At 32.9% G+C, this 9,033-nt stretch overlaps 1 long non-coding RNA gene across 1 annotated transcript; it reads right to left on the reverse strand.

Annotated features, from left to right (window-relative positions):
* Window positions 1-5,805: 5,805 nt before the first annotated feature.
* LOC149415076 (uncharacterized) lies at window positions 5,806-8,764 on the reverse strand. Its single transcript, XR_016303862.1, has 3 exons — window positions 8,505-8,764; window positions 7,797-7,976; window positions 5,806-7,649 (listed from the first exon to the last, which is right to left on the reverse strand). It is a non-coding gene; the product is annotated as an uncharacterized LOC149415076 (long non-coding RNA).
* Window positions 8,765-9,033: the final 269 nt, after the last annotated feature.

Below are 9,033 nucleotides of genomic sequence, written 5' to 3' on the forward strand. Positions count from 1 at the left end.
TATGGATACGGATGTCTTTATGTACCGTGATGTATGGTAATAAGTTGAATATTTAAGCGATAGATGGCGCTAGTCATAAAGCTTACTCCAGAGTCCGACAGATGTCGCTGAAGTGTAACAATTACTTGTGAGATGAGATTGACAGGGAACAAGCTTCTCGAACGAGATAATTACCAACCCTCGGGTAATGAACAGTGTAGCTATATCCAGACCTATTATTTTGTAACGCAAAATAAACAAAATTATAAGTAAAACTTTTACCTTTTAACAAAGAGTTCCCAACCCTTAAATCTGCAAAGTAAGAACAGATATAACATTTACAAAATCAATATAAAGAATAAGGTAAGTAGGATAAGTACACATATTTTCAAAAAGTGACAGTATACTAGAGTGGGACAGTGCGTCAGTTGTGGGAGAGAGGTGGGGGAGGGGAAAGTAGGATAAGTGAAGTAATGGGGAACATACATACTTAGAATTGGGCTGAAAATTTAATTTAATTGGTTATTAATGATTTCAACCTTTAAATTTACCGATTTTTTTTAAATTCCAAAGCTTCTACATTTTTTAGTCTTAAACCTTTTCCATTTTTGTGCCGGACTTTTTAATTCCTGTATCACGGTCAAAAGTATAATCTTTATTAATTAAATTCGAACAAAGTATTTTTGTTTCATTTATGTAAAATGTCAAGTAACAAAATGTTTGTTGGCCATATTTATTAGTACCTAATGTTTGGAATGGACATATCTTCATTTAGACTAAATCTAGTATTCTGTTTGATCTACTTTTTCTTTATATATTGGATACGACAAAATGTTTTTGAGTACAATTTTGAACCATAATATCTCACGAACAGATAAAATATTAACTGACTCATTTAGTTCAAAGTCTTGCATATGTGCCCGTAAAAATGATGATATTTCTACAAATGCTATTTTTCTGAAGATTTGATCAAACTTCAGACCATAATTCATGGTACGTATCAAAAATTTTGGAAGACTAAATGAGTCAGTTAAAATATTACCTGTTTGAGTGTTATTATAGTATAAAATTGTACTGAAAAACTTTTTGTCGTATCCAATATATAAAGAAAAAGTAGATCACACACAAGATACTAGATTTAGTCCAAATTAAGATATGTCCATTCCAAAATAAATAGGCCAACAGTCATTTTTATTTACATGACATTTTAAATAAATGAAAACAAAATACTTAGTTTTTACTTTATTGATATATTTTCACATCTGGGACCTCCGTACCATCATCAGGAATTTTTTTAATAAACCCTAAAGAAAAAGGGGATATTTTAAAGCACTCAAGCATTTATAAAATTAGTTGTTATGATTGTCCAAATATCTTAATGTAGAAACTAGGACAAAATAACACTTAAGATGCTTAACTACTTCAGGTTTTTCAAATTTCGCGGAGCATTTAATCAATAAATATCATACTTTTAACCCTGATGCAGGAATTAAAGTCCTTCAAAAAAATGGAATAGATTTACGAATTATGAAAATAAAAACAATGTCCTCAACAATGTTGATTGGGATGCTGAATTTTCTAATCTAACAACCGATATAGCTATTAACCGTTTTTACGATATATTGGATGAAATCATTCATGGTGCTGCCACACGCAAAGCTCACATCAACAGATAATATAAAGCACAATAGCGCTCGCCATACAATCCCATACAGACCCGACACACGTAAAAAGATAACGCGCTATAAGTGTGGTTCTGAACTTCGCTAACCGAATTTATTTTACGTATCCGCTCCCGAAGCGATATTTGAAAAGTTATGCGTCCCCCTCTCCGCCGTAAAAAGGAGAGGGGGTCATTTTAATTACGGAGCTACCAACTAAGTTCCGTGTTCCCTTAGTAAAGTTGTCACTTTGACAGATGAAATTATGTTCCTCGGCCGCTCTCGAATTCAACTGACCCCCTCTCCTACCATAGGAAGAAATATTTTATAGCGTCGTGTGTCGGTAGAAAAAATGATGCGCTGTACATTATCTTTTGATGTGAGCTTTGCGTGTGGCAGCAGCTTCACTGTAACGTTCCATCAAAAATAGTTCAGGATAACAGCACATATCCATATTGGTATAACCTGGCTTTAATAAAATTAACAAAAGAAAAATACAGAATATTTAAAAAGTGGAAAAAATGGTCAAATCCTTTAGATTATCATGAATTCTGTGTTCTGCGAACGAGACAAAAAAAAGTTTCGAACGAATGTCATAGACAATTCATAATAAATGCAGAAGTCAAAATATCGCATGACCCAAAGAATTTCTGGCCCAACACTATGAAACTAATGAATGTAACTGCTAACGATCCTTTAGCTATATGTAATATGTTTTCAAATTATTTTGCATCTACTTATAATCATAATGTTACTCCAAAGGCTTTCGCTAATAATCCCCAAACTGATATTCCTATTAATATTTCTTCTATTTTAATTTCCAAGGAACAGATAGAAAAAATAATTAATGATATCTCATGGTCGTTGAGAGAAGGATATGACAAAATACCATCTTACTTTATAAAAATGTGCAGCAAGCAATTATCTAAGCCTCTCCTACTGCTTTTTAAATCATAACTGAAAGAAGGCATCTTCCCAGACCGATGGAAATGTGCTCTCGTTACACCAGTATTCAAATCCGGCTCTAAAAACGACGTACAGAACTATCGGCCAATTTCAAAACTACCTATCTTCAGTGAGATTCTTGAAAAGATTGTTCATGAGCAACTCTATGACTGTGTTAAGTCTGTTAAGATCTTGTTGCAGTTTATAACATTCAGTAATAGAGTTAATAGAAAGAAATATTTTCATGTCATCAGCAAAAAGTAAAACTTTAGCATGCTTAAAGCATTTTACAATGTCATTGATAAATATAGTAAAAAGCAACGGTCCCAGGTGAGATCCTTGAGGGACACCTGAAGGTACATTGACAATCTCAGAATTGAAACCGTTTACTGCTATTATCTGGGAGCGTCGGTTTAGGTATGAAACTAGCCATCGGTACAAATTACCGTGTATTCCTAAAGCTAAAAGTTTAGACAATAATAGGCTGTGGTCGATTTTATCGAATGCTTTGGAGAAATCTGTATATATAGCATCCACTTGGATTCGTTTGTCCATTGATTTTGAAATATGTTCGGTGAATACTGCAAGATTGGATACAGTTGATCTTTTTTTCATAAAGCCGTGTTGATTATCAGTTATTAGGCTTAATGATTATTGTACTGTCAACTATCTCCACATGAATACTGCCAAATGTTATGTAATAACCTTTACAAAAAATAAAAATAGAATTGAATATAATTACCATATTACAAACAGTCAACCACTCAAAAAAGTCAATCGAATTCGAGACCTCGGTGTACTGATTGACGACAAACTTTCATTCAAGGCACATGTGGATAAGATTGTCAAGAAATCATTGAGCATGTTAGGATTTTTATTCCGTATTGGAAAGGAATTCAACAATATCGATACACTCAAAATTTTGTATTACTCCTACGTCCGTAGTCATCTTGAGTACGCTTCTGCCATATGGAATCCTTTTTATAACATTCACACAAAACGCATTGAAGCTGTTCAAAGAAAGTTTGTACATCACTTGAACTTCCCTGTTCTTCTTACCACACACTTTCGAAGATGCTTCAGTTACAACCTTCACACAGCGTTCTACCGATTGTGTGTGACAGGGGAATCTCTCAAATTTGATGAAAATGGAACTGATTTCTGAAGTTAGGTTAAGATCCTCCAGGTCTTGTATTGTTACACCTTCTAAAATGGGAGGATATGTGATCGGCGTATCTTGCCAAGATATCATATCAATATAGCATTGTGTATTAAAATTCAATATTGGTACTTTAAGGGCGAGTTGTTTCGGAAAAAATCACGTGTGAGAAAGTCATCACAACGTCAATCCACTCAATTTTCCATAAATTGGGTTGTTTCATCGTCCGTCAAGAGAAAATTCAACGAAATATTCATGAAAATGTGATCAGCCGAAATCGGCCGGTTAACGCGATCCGCCATTTTGAAAAAGATTGACGCATGCGCGAACGTCACAATTGCGGTCTGACATATCGTATGTGCCAATTACTGGTGATAACGACCCTCACTATTTTGGCAAATAACGCAAAGAAAACCCAACGATTAAAATTTATGAAGTTGAAGGTTTTGTGGGAAGAAGTTTAGATACCTTTTCTACATAAAACATTGTCGAAATTCGTTTTTATATCGTTGGTTTCCGTGATTTAAAATGACGAAAAAACTGGTAAAAATATTGAAAAACTACAGGTTTGTTTCTTTTGTCGACCAACATAGTAGCCAGGTGGCCTGGAGATACCCATCTTTTTAATAGTAGCAGCATCAAAGTAAGGTTGGAATGCGGTGAGTTTGGAGATGAAGTGATTGTTGGAGATGGTGGTTATGGAATAAAGCCATATTTACTAACACCCTTAAGGAATTCCGTTTCTCGAGAACAACATTTATATAAAGAAAGTCAGATCAGGACCAGAAATGTTGTTGAAAGAACTTTTGGAGTTGTTAAAAGATGGCTTCCAGTCCTTTCTTCATAAATTAAAATGCAGGTAGGTACAAGGGATCATTGTAACAAGATCAACCACCTGTATTCATAGACCCCTTGGACGAGGTTAACGATGTACTGGTGCAAGCACCAATCTTTAACAGGGGAGATGACCACGTTCGTCAAACCCTCATTAACTCATATTTTGCCAGATTGATGGACTAATAAATAGTAAAATACTACCCAGCACAAAAAGCCCTATCTTACCTCCTTCTGTACCATTAGGCCTATCGTCCCACGTGTCGGTAAGGAATCCACATAAGCCGAGTGCTGTAAAACCCTGCAATGCAAGAGAGGTTCCACAGTAGACCGCCTTATAAACTGTTTTCTTACTTTACTTCTCTGTGCAGAACTCGGTTTATATTGATTCTTTACCAACCCATGGGGCAACACTTTCTGTAACATCTTCCGCCTGGAGACTCCAACACATGTGTACAATCTCTTGGTACATGAGCGAAGATAATAAAAGTCTTTTGAATTTCAAAACAATAATGTCTTTATTCAAAAATAGCTGTACCCCGCCACGTGTTGCTGTGGCTCAGTCTGTTTTACCTGTAACAGGTGTCATCTAAATAATGTAGGTATGTATATAAAAACACACGCATATTTGAATGCAACATTGTGTCTAAATTTCAAAGCAATCAATGAAGAACTTTCAGAGATTTTCAACAAACGACCATTTACATATATTCAGAGATAGATAGTTAACATGTACAAAATAATTAATGTAACGATAAATCTTCTATTTATTTTATACTTTAATGTTTATAAACTTAGTAAATTACTTTGTTTAATAATAGAGAATACATACTATTAGAAATGTTTTGAACAACTATCTCACATATACATATATTATGTAATATGCATTGGATCATTATTGAATGTGAATAACTTAAGTGTAACTGCATACTCCTACCTAATTTCATAAAATAAATAGAGTACCAAGATGTAGTATATTCTTTTATTTGTATTTTACATAAGTGAGGAACAAAATATATCAAAATAATATAACAAATTAAAATAAAAGAGAAAATAAGTAAGGCACATATTCAGAGATAGATAGTTAACATGTACAAAATAATTAATGTAACGATAAATCTTCTATTTATTTTATACTTTAATGTTTATAAACTTAGTAAATTACTTTGTTTAATAATAGAGAATACATACTATTAGAAATGTTTTGAACAACTATCTCACATATACATATATTATGTAATATGCATTGGATCATTATTGAATGTGAATAACTTAAGTGTAACTGCATACTCCTACCTAATTTCATAAAATAAATAGAGTACCAAGATGTAGTATATTCTTTTATTTGTATTTTACATAAGTGAGGAACAAAATATATCAAAATAATATAACAAATTAAAATAAAAGAGAAAATAAGTAAGGCACCTACCTACACTGTAGAAATTGAAAAAAAAAAGATAAATGGACAAATAGAAAAAAAATTAATAAATCGGAAGGTTGCGGGTTCAATTTCCATCAGCGGCATTTATTTTTTCTCAGAGTTTATTTATTTTTAAATATGTATGGGTGTTTCAGACTAATATTTATTGATTATAATAATTTGTTTATATAAATTCAGTTAAAAATAAGAAAATAAAGGTTTAAAATAATGTTTATGGTATTTTCGAATTATGTCCTAAATCCTGTATTAACAATTAGTTAATGTCAATTAAGTATTAATCTTAAGTGTACCGTACCATACCGTCTACAGTACCATACTTATCTACCAGGTAAGTATGGTACTGTATATTATCTCCATATATAGTTAGCAATAACATAGATCATTCTAGAAATGTATTACATAGTAAATCACATCAAGGTCGCTGTAGCGACTTGATTAGCGATTGATTAGTGATTGTGATTATTTATTTTTTATTAATGCCCTGAAAAAAGTAAAATTATACCAGAATACTCTCTCGGAAGAAAGAATAATTTACAGCAAAAATACATACTTATACAATGGGAAAGAAACATTTAAGAACATAATATAATGGACTAGTTAATTGTGTGCGAATGCATTCATTCATCTTGTTCTAACAATAATTGACAAACATTAGAAAGAACACAAAAGATTATACGACCCATAAAGTAAAGGTCACACAGCATTAAAAATATGCATAATATAAAAACCTGGACATGTTTTTTAAATTTACAGTTTTAAAAGGAAAGAAAAGAAAAATGCGGTCTTACTGGAGTACCCCGTCGTAAGTACACAATGTACATTTGTTAGTATTATCATGTAATATAATGTAGGTAATTGTGAAGCCAGAAAATACTTCTTAAGAATTGTGTACATAAAAAAGAGAAAAATTATTAAAATTAATATTAGTGTATTAAAGAATTCACCCAGTAGATAGTGAACAGAGGGGAATAAACTGCTTTCATCTCAGTTTAGTTTTAGCATGACTCCGATATTACTCGTTCTTGTCTCAATAATCCAATTATTTTTAAACCGGAAATCGGTATGTATAATAGGGGGCACTCCTGTCAAAAGGGTTGGATTTGGATGCTTCAACAACATGAGAATACATTAACTAATAAGATTATTATCTTAAGTAAAGCAACGATAGTGAAATACAAATATTTTGTACTCAAATCTACTAACAGTTTGTTTGAAAACTTGTATTAAGTCAGTCAACAAATTCGTTTACATTTAAATGAGATGAAATTGCTTTTAGGATTGAGGTTTCTGGGGCGCTGCTATCTAAACGGTTGGATTTGGATGCATTAACAACATTAGAATACATTAACCAGATTATCTTAAATGAAGAACTGATATAAAACTAGGAAACATTGTTTGAAACACAAGTTCTTACAAGTAGTTAGTAAACTGCCGTCAACACCATAATAAACCTCAGCTGTGGCGCTAACCAAACTCCCACCTTCTTCCACCACCAGATAGCTCCTGCAGCACCAAAGTGCTGATGTCATCGTCAAACACGCTAGGGAGTCCGTCAATCGAAGTAGCCACTATGTTCCGCATAAAATTTGTGTCCACCGCCAGTCCTCTCCTGAATTTCTCTGCTACCGTCCTTGAAGCATTATTAAAAGTCAATTAATAAACATATATACCTGCATGAATTAAACAAAGCATCAGGGCAACCAATTACTAAATATAACAGTTCATTTAACAGCATTATGGCGTTAAGATTAATACCAATTAAGAAATATATTCCAACCTGCCTTGCCCGACGCTTCATATTTTCAAACCGAGCTCGGAGCTGTTTGACAGAATCCATCGCCATTGAAATCGGATATAAGAGTAAGCCATGTCGCCTCTCGTTGTTTGAAGATGACTGCGTCGGTCTTTTTATTAGTGAGAATATGGCTATACTTCCTCACCAACATGGCATCGTTTCCTGAAAACACATTTCATATTTATAAGTAACAAGATCGTACAAGGAATTGCTGATATAAAATTAAATATGCACGGCAAATATTATATTTATTAGGTTCAAAATATATATAGATATTTTATAGTTTCTTATAGATATTTTATTACACATGAAAGCACTATAATATTCCTCGGTAAAGCATTATTAAAGTGTGGCAGAATTCAAAATAATATATAAAAATAAACAAAAAGATTTGCCACCATTCCATGGCAGAACATTCAAAAAATAAAACGCAATGCTTTTAGAAAGTTCATTCTCACAAAGTTCAAGTAATTTTACTAACGATAAGTATATACACGTATCGCAAATGTTTTCATAATGATCGTTTATCTCGTTTAGAAGACGAAATTCCACAAAATATTATCAAGCTTTACATAATGGTTTTACGAAAATAAAATGCTCACTTACGTATCTATACGGTTCCAAACGTGTATTATTTATTAATAAGGTTCATATTTATTATGGCAATAAGGTATAATTTACAATACTTACAGTAAGTTGGGATCCATTATAAGTTGTCAAAAATTGAGATGCCTAAATGAACAACAAAAAAATCACACAAAACAAGCAATCCAACGAAGTGACGGCGCGGCGGGAAAAAGTTTTGACAGATTGATAAAAATACGAGGTGTTGCCAGCGTAAAAATAATTCCTGTCTCGCAAAAAAATTATTCTCTGCAATAATTGCCCGATTCGGCGGGGAACACTGGAACGGATTATTCAAATATAACGGAAGCTTTTTCGGAGTTGAAACAACCCAATTTGTATTTGAATAAAATCGACGTGAAGTTTTTTTTACATTTGAATAGAACTCGGGAATCTGAATAATTGTTCAGCTTTTCCGAAACAACTCGCCCTAAATGTTCGGAGCTCTGTCCGGGAAAACTCTCTGGCTATCAACAAACGTCTTATCCCAAGTTATTTGATGATAGGCGATTCATCGGTTATCATTGATTAGGGTAAATTTTCCGGATGAGCGTAGTAAGCATTTCGCTGTATTACGGGATAAATTTTATTTATT

The sequence above is a fragment of the Hesperophylax consimilis genome, chromosome 19 (assembly GCF_061612785.1).
Source record: "Hesperophylax consimilis isolate HC1 chromosome 19, BYU_Hcon_1.0, whole genome shotgun sequence".
NCBI lineage: Eukaryota > Metazoa > Arthropoda > Insecta > Trichoptera > Limnephilidae > Hesperophylax > Hesperophylax consimilis.